Source organism: Brassica oleracea, unplaced genomic scaffold, assembly GCF_000695525.1.
Source record: "Brassica oleracea var. oleracea cultivar TO1000 unplaced genomic scaffold, BOL UnpScaffold01025, whole genome shotgun sequence".
Taxonomy (NCBI): domain Eukaryota; kingdom Viridiplantae; phylum Streptophyta; class Magnoliopsida; order Brassicales; family Brassicaceae; genus Brassica; species Brassica oleracea.
In genome coordinates, this window is record NW_013617599.1 from 19,620 (window position 1) to 35,917 (window position 16,298).

The following is a 16,298-nucleotide window of genomic DNA, read 5'->3' on the forward strand; positions in this document are numbered from 1 at the left end:
GAGGCTCCTCTGCTCAGTATCTGTTCGTCTATCCGCTTTTCAGTCTTTCGTTGTCCCGACGGAGTGGTGCGGCGGCGCGTGGTCTCTCCCTGTGCTTGGCGTCTCGTCGTAGGGAGTTCTCGATGTCCAATGCTCAGTAGGTGCGGGGTGGTGTATCCACACTGGCGCGTTTGTAGAACTGGTTGGTTTCGTCGTGTGTCGTCTCTGGCCGTTTCTCGATTTGGCGTGTGCTTCTGCGTCTTGGTCTCCGGCGATAAGTCGTCTATGGCTTGGGCTCGGGCCTTGTTCGTGGTGCTGCTTTCTTGTCCTCCTCCAGTCTCGGCTCTCCTCCTTAGCTCTCGTGGTGGTTCCTGTCGCGGAGAATTCTCCTCGAGTCATCTCCGGTGCCTGTTTCTTCGGTTGTGCTTCATCGTCTTCATCCATCTTCCGGTTTGTGCCGGTCAGTTCCTCTGGTGCTCAGAGACTGTCCATGACGAGACTCTCCTCTCCGTTTGGTCTTTCGGATAGGATGTGTCTCGTGCTTCCATGTGTTTGAACCCATCATCCCAGCACTAGAACCAAGCGCCCGGGCGTTCGTGTGTTCTGGTGGGTGTGTTCTTCCGGCTAGTGTGGTGGTTCCGGAGTGCTTAGCGTGGAGGTGCAGCTGCGTAACAAACCCCCCTTTGTTTCAGGTTATTTTCTTTTCTTCAGTCCTTTCGGATTGTGCCTCCATCGTCTAGGAATCTGGTCTCGGGTATGTTCGTTGAATACGACCTTTTGGACTCCCGTTTTGGTCAGAGTTATGACAAGGAGATAGGCTTGTTGAGGATGGCGGTTCCCCTTAACGCTCCGGCCCGACTCAATTGCATTACTTTGCTAGACGGTTAGAGAAAAGAAGGTTCGTGTGGATTGAACATCTGTGTGTCGGCGCTTTTTTGAGAGAAAGTTTGATTGCAGTGGTCAACTAGACTTCGGTTTGGTTGGCGACGTTGGCCGCGGCCTTTTGGTAATGACGAGAATCGGTGACGATATCCGAACCTTTGGTTTTTCCCTCCCACTGTTTATTAGATTTTTTTCTCCTTGGGCATAAGTGATAAGCCTAATCTATTTGTAAGATCCGCTGTTTATTCGACGACTAGCCGGAGGTCTTGTTCCGGGTTTCAATTTCGGATTTATTTGATAATATAATTAAAAAATAAATAAATATACAATATAAAAAATAGAAAAAATAAATTAAAACATCTATCTGAAAAATATATAATAAAATAAGTAATAAGTTAATGTATAATATAAGAAATAGAAAGATTAAATTAAATATCTATCGTAATATTACAATTTGATATAAAAGAAAAACAATTAGATAAGTAAATATACAATAAAAAATAAATATAAAATATAAGAAATGAAAAAAAAAAACTAAATTAAACATCTATCTGAAAAATGTATAGTTTTACATTTTTATTATTTTCAAATATTTTTAGAAGTAAATATACAATATAAGAAAATAAGCATACAATATAAGAAATATAAATATTACATTAAACATCTATCATAATATTATCATTTGATATAAAAACAAAAATATTAGAATAAGTAAATATACAATATAAGAAAAATAAACAATAGGTAAAATACAATTAAGAAATGAAAAAAACTATATTAAACATCTCTATGAAAAAATGTATAGGAAAATAAATAATAAGTTAATATACATAAATATTATGTTAAATATCTATCGTAATAGTAGAATAAGTTAAATATACAATATAAGAAAAAAAACACAATAAGTAGATATACAATATCTGGAAAAACTAAAGTAGACATATATCTGAAAAATGTATAGTAAAATAAATAATAAGAAAATATAGAGTATAAAAATAAAAATAGTACAATAATTATATATCATAATATTAGATTAAAAATAAAAAATAATTAAATATACAATATAAGAAATATAAATATTACATTAAACATCTATAAATAATATTACCTTTTGATATAAAAGCAAAAAAATAGAATAAGTAAATATACAATATAATAAAAAATAAAAAATAAATAAATATACAATATAAGAAATGGAAAAACTACGTTAAACATCTATCTGAAAAATGTATTGTCTTACATTTTTATTATTTACAAATATTTTATAAGTAAATATATATAAAATATAGGAATAAATAAATAATAAGTAATTATAAAATATAAAAAATAGAAATGTTACATATTATAATAAGTAAATATAAAATATAAGAAAAAAATAAATAAATAATAAATATAATATATAAGAAATAAAAATATTACATTAAATATATATCGTAATATTATCGTTGATATAGCAAGAAATTTAGAATAAGTATATATACAAAATAAGAAAAGATAAATAATAAGTAAATATACAATATAAAAAAATGGAAAAACTAAATTAAACATCTGTTTGAAAAAATGTATAATTAAATGGAAAATGTATAGTTAAATAAATAATAAGAAAATATATAATATAAGAAATAGAAATATTACATTAGACATCTATCGTAATATTACCATTTGATATAAAAACAAAAAAATTAAATTAAATAAATATACAATATAGAGATATTCCCTAGGATAGCCATTTTAAGTTTTTGTCACAAAATAGTTCTCAATGAGAAAATGACCAAAAAAGTTTTATTAAAGAGTAAAAATACATTTATACCCTAGGGTTAACTAATCTAGACTTAGGGTTTAGAGTTAAGGGATAGAGTTTTAAGGATAGAGTTTTAAATTTATAAAATAAAAAATTAAAATTAAAATTTTCAAAATAAAATGAAGTTATTTTGGTCATTTTCTTTATTGAAATCCATTTTTGTGACAAAAACTTAAAAAGATCTATTTGAGAGAATTGCCTTACAATATAAAAAAAAAATAATAAATAAATAAACAATATAAAAAATGAAAAACTATATCAAACATCTATCTGAAAATGTATAGTTTTCTGGTTTTTTTTAAAGAAATATGTATTCTTACAAACATACAATTCAGAATTTTGTTGTTGTTCAAAATACAACGTCGAAAAAATAGCTATATAGTTAACATTTAAAAGCCAAAATAGCTTTGCGAGTAATACTGGTTAACTCCTAGTGCACATAAAAGGGATGTTTGAGTGGGATCGAACTTTTAACAATAGAATTAAACGGGGGCACTTTTACCAACTAAGCTAGAAAAGATTAACATAGCACTTATAATTGAAAAATATTTCAAAAGTAGTCGGGGACACGTGTCCCCGTAGATAACACTGTAGATCCACCTCTGTTCCACACATATCTCTATCCTAATAGTATTTAGATTAATAATATATAATCCTATTTTACCCCTTTTTATAAACTAAATTAATGATGGTTAATATTAAAAAACAAATAATGAAAAATATAAAAGAATAGAAACCACCCAATAGCCAATACATAACTTTTCGTCTTTTCCTAATCTTTTTATCTATGTTGCAGTCATTATTTTCGGAAAGTAAATTCTCATCAGAATTTCTTCATCTTTCTCTCGTATTTTGTCTGTCCTCATCACCCATCCTCTTCTCTTTTAATTTGTTCGGCACAACCATAACATAGTAGTAGACATATAAATATTAACTTTGTCTTGGCCTTTGAATTTTTATCTTTCTCAATGGTTTCAAGCTTTGGAACTCATCTCTTTCATGTAACCAACCTGTAAAGTCAATGAAATTGATTTTAGGAGAAGAGTTGAAGTCGATTTGTAGAGAGGAGAGGAGATGAAGCTGATTTCAGGTTCTTCTGTGAATAAAGAGAGTAGAGAGGTTAGAAATTGATTTTCTTCTGTTTTCGATCTGGAAATTTGAGTTATGAGATTCTAATTTTGAAACGATATCATTTCATTTGACGTGAACGTGAACGGCTAGGCCAGTTAACGTCGAATTATGTTGACTAAACTCATATATAAAACGGCCAAGTCAACGTAACTTTGTATTTTTTTTAGGTTAATGAAGAATTGGTGTATTTTTAGGCGAATTTGAGTAAGTTCAGTATTTATATTAACATCAAAATGTAGTTTTAGCATTGGTGCTCATGTCTTACACAAGCACTTGTCTCCTAGACATGTTGAAGTGCTGATTTTTACACATACTTAGTTGGAAGGATTTACATTTTGCGATCCATATATTTTTAAAGTTTTATTTTATATTAATATGTATGTCAAAATTAAATGTTTTATATATTTTATATGTAGCTTTCCATGGCAACGAGAATGTGGAAGTTAGTGACGAAAATCCTCATCTTGATGCTACAGTTTATAGTGCCTAGAGTTGAAAGGGTTTTGTTTTATTTGGTTTTTAGGTAAGATATGTATTTTAGTTTTGATTTTATTAAACATATAAGAATGATTATTTAAATTTAGAATTAAATTAATTTTAGTTCATGTATTAATTTTTTATTTATTGTTTAATATGTCCAAAAAGCTCAATAGTCCGTTTAGGACCAGGCCCGGCTTTGAAATATATGCCTAAATTTTTGCGGGCCGGACCGAGCTTAGATAGCAATGGATTTTGCGGGTTTTTTTTTCTGGCCGGGCCAGTCCGATTGACACCCTGAAAAATAAATCGGTAACACAAAGATATCATTCACACGTTTAGCTTTTCAGCGATGTTTAACCATAGTCCACACAGTCAACAATGATAAGTCCATTTTGTGGATAACTCGAGGTGGCGGACAAGGTCTGAATCTATAACCATAGATTGATCGGGAAGCTGAAGATTGATGCCACTTTATAGGTCAAACAAAACCAGCAAGTATCTTCAGGTTTAAATTCTAAATTCCTAAATCAAGTGAAAATGAGATAACTAAAAACCGGTAACCACTTGGTTTGGTTAGGATAGTTTGGTTTTGATATGTTACAATTGGAATGTAAACGTATTATTGTTTGGTTTTGGGTTAAGAAGTTTGATTTGGTTCGGTTTAGACTTCATTGTCTATATTCATCTTTCTCTCACTAATAATAGTAACTTTGGCAAAGTTGGTGGTACAGAATGGTGACGAAATCGAAGGTTGATGAGATACGAGATTCCGAAGAGGAAACATGTACTTGATGTGGCGGTTCTACAGTCTGGAGTTCATGTAGGTGACGACAGAGAATAGCCTGAGAAAACCATGGGAGAGATTATCGCTTCTCTTCTCATGGGATAACATTTTGTTAAGTAAACTTAGCCAATAAACAAAAATATATTTTATTGGATGGAAAAATGTGTAACATTTATTTATAGTCTTAGTTTGATATATCTATAGTTATTTTTTCCCAAAAACTGTTTATAGTTATATATTTTACATATGTAAATTGAAACCTAAAAATCATTCTCAGAGCATTTCCATCCAGTGTCGGCCCTGACCAAAAATTAGGGAGGCTGGAACTTTAGGTGTCAAAATACGTTAAACATGTAGGAGCATCAAAATTGTAAGGAGTTTTATACAATTCATGGGTTGTGTTTTACTTTGTTAGGTCAAGGGTGCATGGTTCAAAACTCTGGGGGCAGCAAATATTTATTTTTTCTTTTTGATGTACTCTGTACTGGGCTGGGCATGTCTCCAACACACTTCATTTTATACTCTAGAACATAGTTTTGAATACAGAATGCTTTAATAGTTTCCACTCCATAATGGAGTATAAATAGATTTACTCTATGAATATAATAATGTATTTCTTTTATGCTTATTACTCTATTTTCTACTATAAAATAAAATTGGGTTGGAATAAAACTTATTCTATTATAGAGGTATTCTATTTTAAAAGAAAAAAAACAAAATTTTCCATTGGAATTGCTCTCAAATTTTCGAAAAATAAAAAAAAAGACTACCTTCTCAGACTAATGAACACTTTTTATGACAGAGAAGAGAAATGAATTTGAGTAAAATTTGTGATAAATTTTCAAAAAAAAAAAATTGTAACCAATTTTATTTTGTCAACACTTTAAAATTGACAATTGAACCTGAGAAGAGCTTATTAGCTCTGTGAAATCAAAAGGGTAAAGGAAAATCTTGGGGTTTAAATTCTTTAATTTCTTAAAGTTTAAATTTTTCTTTTTACTATTATAAGTTCAACAATTTTTTGATTTTTTATAAAGATAGTATATTATACCTCTTCCACACAAATCTCTCTCCTAATAGTATTTAAGAGTAATAATATATAATCTATTTTACCCCTCTTTATAAACCAAATTAATGATGGTTATTATTAAAAAATAAATAATGAAAAATATAAAGGAATAGAAACCACCCGATAGCATACATAACTTTTTGTCTTTTCCTAATCTTTTTGTATATGTAGCGGTCATTTTCTATCTCTTGTTCCTTATCTTCGAACAGTAAATTCTCATCAGAGTTTTCTCATCTTTCTCATGTCTTTTGTATGTCCTCATCACCCATTATCTTCTCCTTTAATTTGTTCGGTATAATCTTCCCTGGAGAATTGCATTTCTAAAAACATCTCCTTCACAAGTGCATGAGATGTTGTCAATTCTTCGGATTTGGAAAGTAATCATTTCAAACTTGTAGCATCATATAGCATTTGATTCTGTTGAAACCACAACGATAAAGCTGTTTGACTCAAGAACCAGAATCAAACACACAAACTCGCTGATACACTCTCTGATGAACTCGACGACGTAAGTAAGAAAGTTGAGTTTGTAAAATAATAGAGATAGGAAGAAGAATGCGGAAAAGATAGAAGATGGACACAAGAAATTGTTTACCCAGTGGTTCACCTAGAATGGTTTACGTCCATTGGGGCTGGCAAGAGGCAATTCACTATAATCTCAAGTACAAAGAATATATAACCCCTCTTTCTCTCGCAACCAAAACTCACAAACCAAGCTAGGTCTTTTCTTGGACAAAGGAGAAAGAGTACACACGAGCTCCTCTTATATAGTAGGAGTCTATTAGGTTAACCTAGTCGGATTAGGGCATTCGCCCATTTCCATAAACCTATTAGGAAATGTTCCAAAATACTTGCAACTTCTATAACTCCATGAAAGTAATATTTCCAGGATCCTGCGCCGACTTCCATATCTCCATAAAAGTGACATTTCCTTTTCCTAACATGACGTCCTTGTCTTGGTTTAAATTACTCAATCTTGTTTGATTTCCATAACCAAATCTTGACTCAGTCCATGACGGATTCTCTGATGTAGCCACTGATGAATCCCAACAAACTCAACCTTGATGACATCAAACATGATCCACTACTTAGGTTAATCAAACTCGTGCTTTACCAGGCGATCCCGAATGCTCCTCAGTGTTCGGACATCCCAAGGAAGTCTACCGCTTCCTTAAACTTCTTAACCGGAACAACCTTGGTTAATATATCAGCAGGATTCTTAGAAGTACAGATCTTCTTCACACTTACATCACCTTGAGCGATAATATCCCTGATGAAGTGCATCTTTCTGCTGATGTGCTTAGTCCTCTCATGATACAAATTGTTCTTGGCTAGACACAATGCACTTTGAGAGTAACACGATATCTCCACCGTGTCTTGCTTGAATCCAAGCTCCTCTGCTAAGCCCCTTAACCACACTCCTTCTTTGACCGCTTCAACCAGCGCCATATACTCTGCTTCAGTCGTTGACAGAACCGCTACACTTTGTAGACTTGATCTCCAACTGATTGTATTACCACCAGCCATGAAAACAAAACCTGAGATCGACCTTCTCTTGTCCAGATCTGAAGCAAAATCAGAGTCACAGAAACCTTCAACCTTAAATACCTCATTCTTCCCGAAGCACAGTTTCAGATCTTGTGTTCCCTTCAGGTACCTTAATACCCACTTAACCACAGTCCAATGAACCATCCCATGCTTACTCATAAACCTACTAACCAACCCCAATGCATATCCCAGATCACACCCCGTGCCTATCATAGCATACATTATGCTTCCGATAGCATTGGCATATGGAATATCCTCCATACTTGTCTCTGCTTCAGCATCGTCTAAGGCAGACAATTTGAAATGTGCACCAACCAGCGTTGACACACTCTTTGACTCATCCATGTCGAATTCCTTGAGAACCTTCCTGATATAACCAGATTGAGATAGTGTCAGAATCCCCTTCACACGATCTATCTCAATATCCATTCCCAAAATTCGTCTTGCTGGACCCAAGTCCTCATTTCAAATCTACTGCTGAGTAGCTGCTTCACCTTCATGATCTCTGCCGCATCCTTTGACGCAACCAACATATCATCCACATATAACAGTAGATAGATGTGCATACCATTGGTTAACTTCTTGATGTAGACATAGTGATCATATTCACTCTTCACAAATCCATGACTAACCACAAACTGATCAAAACACTTATTCTATTGTCTTGGTGCCTGCTTTAGTCCATAAAGTGCCTTCTGAAGTAGACAAACGTGATACTCTTTCCCTTTAACCTGAAATCCCTCTGGTTGCTCCATGTAAATCTCTTCTTCAAGTGTACCATGAAGAAACGCAGTCTTTACATCAAGTTACTCAAGCTCCAAATCCTCATTCATTGTAATTGACAACATGAACCTTATGGACACATGTTTCACGACGGGTGAAAACACATCTTCATAGTCTATACCCTCCCTCTAAGAGTATCCTTTAGCAACTAACCGAGCCTTAAATCTAGGCTTCTCAACACCAGTTATACCAGACTTTAAGTTAAAGACCCACTTGCAACCTATCACCTTGCGCTTACTAGGCCTTTTCACAAGCTTCCAGGTTTGGTTCTTATCCAGTGAAGTCATCTCTTCACTACATGCTTCATCCCACTGCATTCTCTCTTTATTGTTCATCGCTCCATGATAGTCTTGAGGTTCCTCGACACATACGTCATCAACTACATATAGCGCAAACGCTGCTATATCCTCCGAGTCAGAGTACCGTGCAGGTGGCACTATTCTTCTCCGAACTCTATCCCTTGCTAGCTGATATCCTTCAAGACTTTCACCTTGTTCATCATCTGCGTCAACAGCTACTTCAGCTGTTTCGTCAACAGCTCCACCTGAAGGTTCAACTTCTGGTCCTGACGCAGATCCTGTTGTTTCTCCCAGCACAGTCTGATTTCTTAGCTTCTTTGTGACATCTGCTTTAACCTCACAGACACTCAAATCCTTGTAGACTTTATCTTCTGCAAATAACACATTCCTACTTATAACACACTTTGTCTCTTCAAGAAGCCAAACTTTGTATCCTTTCACACCTGATGGATAGCTGACAAAGATTCCCTTTTTAGCTATGGCCTTGAGCTTTCCTTGATCCGCATGGATGTAAACCACATATCCAAATCTTCTTAGGTGCAGATAACCGGGCTTCTTGCCCAACCAAAGTTCCTCCGGAATGTTCCTATCTATTGCAGAAGATGGACTCATGTTTGTCGCATACGCTGACGTAGACACCGCTTCAGCCCAGAATTGTTCCTCTAGACCCGACTCAACCAGAAGGCACCTCACCTTCTCCATCAGAGTCCTGTTCATACGTTCAGCTACACCGTTCTGATGTGGTGTATATGCACATGTCCTATGTCTCTGAATTCCATGGTGCTTACAGAAGCTGTCAAACTCTGTGTTAAAGAATTCAAGTCCATTGTTTGTTCTAAGACAACACACCTTCTTCTTGACTTGATTATCCACCAACTTCTTCCATTCACATAATTTACTAAAGGCTTCTCCTTTAGTAGCTAGGAAGTATACCCAGACATTCCTTGTGTAATCATCGATAATAGATAGGAGATATTGCTTCCCTGACAGATTTGGCGTCACATTTGGAGATCCCATAAATCAGCATGTACATACCTGAGAGCTTCACCTGTATCATGTCTTCCGATGTTGAAGCTCAACCTCTTCTGCTTCCTCATCACACAACTCTCACAGAACTCCAAAACTCCAATCTTCCTCTTATCGATCACCTTTCTCCGGGCAAGAATCTGTAGATTCTTCATACTAATGTGCCCAAGACGTCTATACCACAAGACTGTCTCATCCATAGATGGTTTCTTTCTGACGCTGATGTTTACTTCACCTGACACAGTCTCACCATCTAACAGGTACAATGACCCAGAAAAAGTTCCCTGAAGAGCTAGCTTACCATGCTTGTAAAACCTAGTCTTCCCATGTCCACCACTATGCACAAAGCCTAACACATCCAAGGTTCCAGTAGATATCAAGTTCCTTCTTAGCTCCGGAATATACCTGACATTCGTGAGCATCTTGGCAGAACCACCATAAGCTTTGATGTTGATTGTACCAATCCCTTGCACTCCAACCGCACAATCATTACCAAGAAGAACCTGTCCTGAAGCCAACTCTTCAAACGTGTGAAACTAGTCTCTCTTACACGTCATGTGGTAGGAGCATCCAGAATCAATCACCCACTTATAATGATGCCACGTATCTGCTACCGACAGTGCATCATCCGCTGATTCACGATCTATCACAACGGCTGCTTCAGCTTCGTCTTCTCCTCCGCCATACTTCTTGTAGGCGTAGTACTCCCTCTTGGTGTGCTCCTGCTTCTTGCAGAACCAGCAAGTTATCCTAGACCCTGAGATCGATCTAGACTTGCCCTTTTCTTTCCTCACAGGATCCATCTTCTCAGTCCTTCCTCTAGCATAATATCCTTCACCACTATCATGTGAAGCCGTAGAGGACTTCAGATCATGATCTTTAGACCTTGCTGCACTTGTCACCTCTTCCAACGATAATGTATCCTTACCGTACTTAAGTGTTTCCTTGAGAGAGTTGAACCGTGAAGGAAGCGAATTCAAGAGCAGAATCACTTGTACCTCCTCTGACACAGTTACATTCACGATTGACAGGTAAGAGACAATCTTCAAGAAGTCATCGATATTCTCATCCATACTTCGTGTATCGACCATCTTGAAGGTGTAGAATTTGTGCTGCAAGTGAATTCTATTCGATAGATTCTTCGAAAGATATAACCTCTCCAGTGTAGACCATGTAGAAGCAGCTGATGTACACAACTCGATCTTCCTTAGCACATGATCTCCAACATTGAGAATGATCAGATTCATTGCCTTCTCTGATCTTTCAAGCCTTTCAGCTTCCTCTTTCACCAACCTCTCCATGAATACATCTTCGTCTTCATCTTTCCTCATCATTGACGCAGAAGGTGACGTAGACTCTTTTAACACATCCTTTAAACCAAGAACAGGCAGATGCGCAAGCATCAAAACGCTCCACCTCAATTCTTGACTTCGCCATTGACAACAACACCAACCAAGGCTCTTATACCACTTTGTTGAAACCACAACGATAAAGCTGTTTGATTCAAGAACCAGAATCAAACACACAAACTCGCTGATACACTCTCTGACGAACTCGACGACGTAAGTAAGAAAGTTGAGTTTGTAGAATAATAGAGATATGAAGAAGAATGCAGAAAAGATAGAAGATGAACACAAGAAATTGTTTACCCAGTGGTTCACCTAAAATGGTTTACGTCCACTGAGGCCTGGCAAGAGGCAAATTCACTATAATCTTAAGTACAAAGAATATAAAACCTCTCTTTCTCTCACAACCAAAGCTCACAAACCAAGCTAGGTCTTTTCTTGGACAAAAGAGAAAGAGTACACACGAGCTACTCTTATATATTAGGAGTCTATTAGGTTAACCTGGTCGGATTAGGACATTCACTCCTTTCCATAAACCTATTAGGAAATATTTCAAAATACTTGCTATTTCCATAACTCCATGAAAGTAATATTTTTAGGTTCCTGCCGACTTTCATATCTCCATAAAAGTGACATTTCCTTTTCCTAACATGACGTCTTTGTCTTGGTTTAAGTTACTGACTCAGTCCATGACGGATTCTTTGACATGGCCACTGATGAATTCCAACAAATTCTTTTTTTTTTCTTCTTCTTTGGGATTAGGACTATTTAAAATTGTTGGAACAATAAACATGCATCTCATACCCGACATTAATCCTTATCTTTTGTAAGTTGACCTAATATTAAGCTAAATTCTGTGAACGAAAGTGGTAAAGGATGTATGTGTAAGTGGGTTCATTTTCGTTGTATTTTTTAATGGACTTTTTATTTCCTAAATAAAATTATCCCGAAAAACTTGCCTAAAAGAAGAAGGAATAAACAACCTCTTGGTTTTATTAGAAAAACAGTTTAACTTTTTCAATGAATGCATTTTTGCACCCATTTTAAAGTCCATATTTTTTACTCAGGCTCAATTCTTCCGAATTCAAGTAATAAATTAAAAAAACAGAATCCTTTTCTCCCTGAAAAAGAAATTTCTTAAAAATATATTTATTTTTACCACCAACTATAATTAACCTAAATAATAATTACGGCCCAATATAAGTAGACATGTCAATTAGGGCTGAAACTCGTAGTCCGAACCCGCACAAGTCCTATAAATAACCGGGTTTAATTATATAACCAGAAAAAATAGGCATTTCAAACTTAGTCTATTTGAGATTTAACTGTTTTGGGATTAAGTCCGTTTATGACCAGTCCGAAAATCCAAAACTTATATTTTTATTTATTTAATTAGCCATGGTAACGTCTTAAAAAAATATAGAATAAGTGTTAATATCTTAAAAATATAGAATCCCGATAACTATATTAACATCAAAATCTAGTTTTAGCATTGGTGCTCATGTCTTACACAAGCACTGGTCACCTACCAAGACATGTTGAAGCTCTGATTTTTACACATACTTAGTTGGAAGGATTTACGTTTTGTGATCCATATATTTTAAAATTTTTATTTTATATTGATATGTGTGTCAACGTTAAATGTTTTTTTTTTTATATTTTATATGTAGCTTTTGATGACGATGTGAATGTGAAAGTTATTGAAGAACATCCTAATCTTGATGCTACAGTTTCTAGTGCCTAGAGTTGAAAGGATTTTGTTATATTTGGTTTTTAGGGTAAGATATTTATTTTAGCTTTGATTTTATTAAACATATATGAATGATTGTTTAAATTTAGAATTAATTAATTTTAGTTTATGTATTCAATTTTTATTTATTGTTTAATAAGTTCAAAAAGCTCAATCGTCTTTTTAGGACCATATCGGGCTTTGAAATATAGGCCCAAATGTTTGCGGGCCGGACCAAGCTTAGATAGAAATAGACTTTGCGGGTTTTTTGCCGGCTGGGCCAGTCCGATTGACACCCAGAAATATAAGTCGATAACACAAAGACATCATCCACCTGTTTAGCATTTTAGCGATGTTTTATCATAGTCCACACATTCAACAATGATAAGTCCATTTTGTTGACAACTCGAGCAGCCAGGCAAGGTCTGATTCTATAACCATAGATTGATCGGGAAGCTGAAGATTGATGCTATTGTATATGTCAAACAAAACCAGTAAGTATCTTCAGGTTTAAATTCGAATTTCCTAAATCAAGTGAAAATGATATAACTAAACCGGTAACCACTTTGTTTGGTTAGGATAGTTTGGTTTTGATATGTTACTATTGGAATATAAATGTATTATTTTTTGGTTTTGGGTTAAGAAGTTTGATTCGGTTCGGTTTAGATATCAGTGTCTATATTCATCTTTCTCTCACTAATAAAAGTAACTTTGGAAATGTTGGTGGTACATAATGGTGACGAAATCGAAGGTCTATGAGAAACAAGATTTCGAAGAGGAAACATGTTCTTGATGTGGCGGTCCTACAGTCTGGAGTTCATGTAGATGACGACAGAGACTAGCCTGAGAAAATCATGGGAGAGATTATCGCTTCTCTTCTCGTGGGATAACATTTTTTTAAGTCAGCTTAGCCAATAAACAAAACCACCGATAGCTGATACATAACTTTCCTTCTTTTCCTAATCTTTTTTTATCTATGTAGCGGTCATTTTTTTTAAATCTCTTGTTCCTTATCTTTGGAAAGTAAATTCTCTTTAAAGTTTCTTCATCTTTCTCTCGTATTTTGTCTGTCCTAATCACGCATCCTCTTCTCTTTTAATTTGTTCGTCATAATCTTTACAAGAGAATTGCATTTCTATTTGATGACGATTAGAATGTGGAAGTTACTGAAGAACATCCTGATCTTGATGCTACAGTAATTCTAGTATCTTCTAGAGTTGAAAGGGTTTTCTTTTATTTGGTTTTTAGGTAAGATATTTATTTTGGTTTTGATTTTATTAAACATATATGAATGATTATTTAAATTTGGAATTAAATTAATTTTAGTTTATGTATTCAATTATAATTTTTTTTTTTAAAAGTCCAATAAGATCAATAGTCGGACCAGACATGGCACAGAAATATAGGCCCAAAATTTTTATGGGCCAAACCGGCCTTAGATAGCAATGAACTTTGCGAGTTTTTTGTCGGTCCTGGGTCAGTCCGAATGACACCCCTAAATATAAGTCGGTAACACAATGACATCGTCCACGCGTTTAGCTTTACAGTGATGTTTAACTATATATAGTCCACACATTCAACAATGATAAGTCCATTTTGTTGACAACTCGAGCAGGCAGACAAGGTCTGAATCTATAACCATAGATTGATCGGGAAGCTGAAGATTGATGCCATTATATTGGTCAAATAAAACCAGTTAGTATCTTCAGGTTTAAATTCTATATTCCTAAATCAAAGTTAAAATGAGATAACTAAACCGGTAACCACTTGGTTTGGTTATGATAGTTTGGTTTTGATATATTACAATTGGAATGTAAACGTATTATTGTTTGGTTTTCGGTTAAGAAGTTTGATTCGGTTCAGTTTAGATGTCAGTGTATATATTCATCTTGCTCTCACTAATAATAGTAACTTTGGCAAATGTTGGTGGTACAAAATGGTGACGAAATCGAGCTGATAAGATACAATATTCCAAAGAGGAAACATGTTCTTAATGAAGCGGTTATACAGTATCGAGTTCATGTAGATGACGACAAAGATTAGCCTCAGAAAACCATGGGAGAGATTATTACTTCTCTTCTCATGGGATAACATTTTTCAAGTCAATTTAGCCAATCGACAAAAAAAAATTTATTGAATGGAAAAATGTGCAACATTTATTTACAGTCTTAGTTTAAAAGATAAATCTATAGTTATTTTGTCCAAAACCTATTTATAGTTATATATCTTTTACATATGTAAATTAAAACCCAAAACTTTGTTTTCAGAGCATTTCCAACCAGTGCCGGCCATGACCTAAAATTGTGGAAGCTGGGATTTTAAGCGTCAAAATACGTTAAATATTTAAGAGCATCAAAATTGTTAAAAGCTACAATTCAGTGGTTGTGTTTCTAATTTGTTAGGTCAAAGGTGCCTGGTTCAACCTCTGGGGGAGCAAATATTTATTTTTCTCTAGGATGTACTTTTTATTGGGATGTGCATGTTTCCAACCGACTTCATTTTACTCTCTAGAACAGAGTTTGAATATAGATTTACTTTATGAATATAACAATGTATTTTTTCTTTATTACACTATTTTCTACTACAAAATAGAATATGATTAGAGTAAAACTTATTCTATTATAGAGGTATTCTATTTTAAAAGAAAAATGAAATTTACATTGAAATTGCTCTCAAATTTTCCAAAAAGAAAATACTATCTTCTCAGATTGATATACACTTTTTACGCGAGAGAAGAGAAATGAATCTGAGTAGAATTTGTATTAAATTTTCAAAAAAAAAATTGTAACAATTTTATTTTGTCAACACTTTAAAATTGACAATGGAACCCGGTAAAAGCTTATTAGTTATGTGAAATCAAAAGAGTAAATGAAAATCTTGGGGCTTAAACCTTTTTTAAATTTTAAATTTCTTAAGGTTTGAATTTTTATTTTAAGTATTATGCGATTTTCCTTGAAAATCTTGTACATGATAAAGAGAAAATAAATCAGGTTTTTGTCTGCCACTTCCCCATAAGAAAAAAATAAAAGTAAGTGCACTACTTTCTTCTTGTTTAACCAAATGCATTTCTATTATTTCATAGATTTTTTTTTTTTGAATTCTTAATCCTGTTTGTCGTTCATATAACTAGTTTTATTTACAAATTCACACAACTAGTAACAAGGATAAACATTTAATATAATACTAAATAATTGGGGTTTTAGCTAAACAGAGTGTGTAAAATACCAAATTTTACGTTTACACCACCTGTAATTTTTTTTATTTTGGTACGAAAATAGATACATTGTTTTACTAATTCACTTAATGGTTTTACAATTAACGGACTCTTGGTTTATTTACGTTTTTCATGTGGCGACTCTCATATTTGTGGACCATACATTATCGAGCTTTTTGTAAAAGTGACTCAAAACTTGGAGTCAAACAGAAAACTAATCTTTTCTT

The 16,298-nt window shown here is 34.2% G+C and overlaps 1 long non-coding RNA gene across 2 annotated transcripts; it reads left to right on the top strand.

Annotated features, from left to right (window-relative positions):
- Positions 1-3,445: 3,445 nt before the first annotated feature.
- LOC106320698 lies at positions 3,446-5,210 on the top strand. 2 transcript variants are annotated; one of them, XR_001265899.1, is made up of 4 exons: positions 3,446-3,781; positions 4,210-4,316; positions 4,439-4,778; positions 4,993-5,210. It is a non-coding gene; the product is annotated as an uncharacterized LOC106320698 (long non-coding RNA). The 2 variants fall into 2 exon arrangements; XR_001265898.1 differs by having other exon boundaries at positions 5,005-5,210.
- The last annotated feature ends 11,088 nt before the right edge of the window (positions 5,211-16,298 follow it).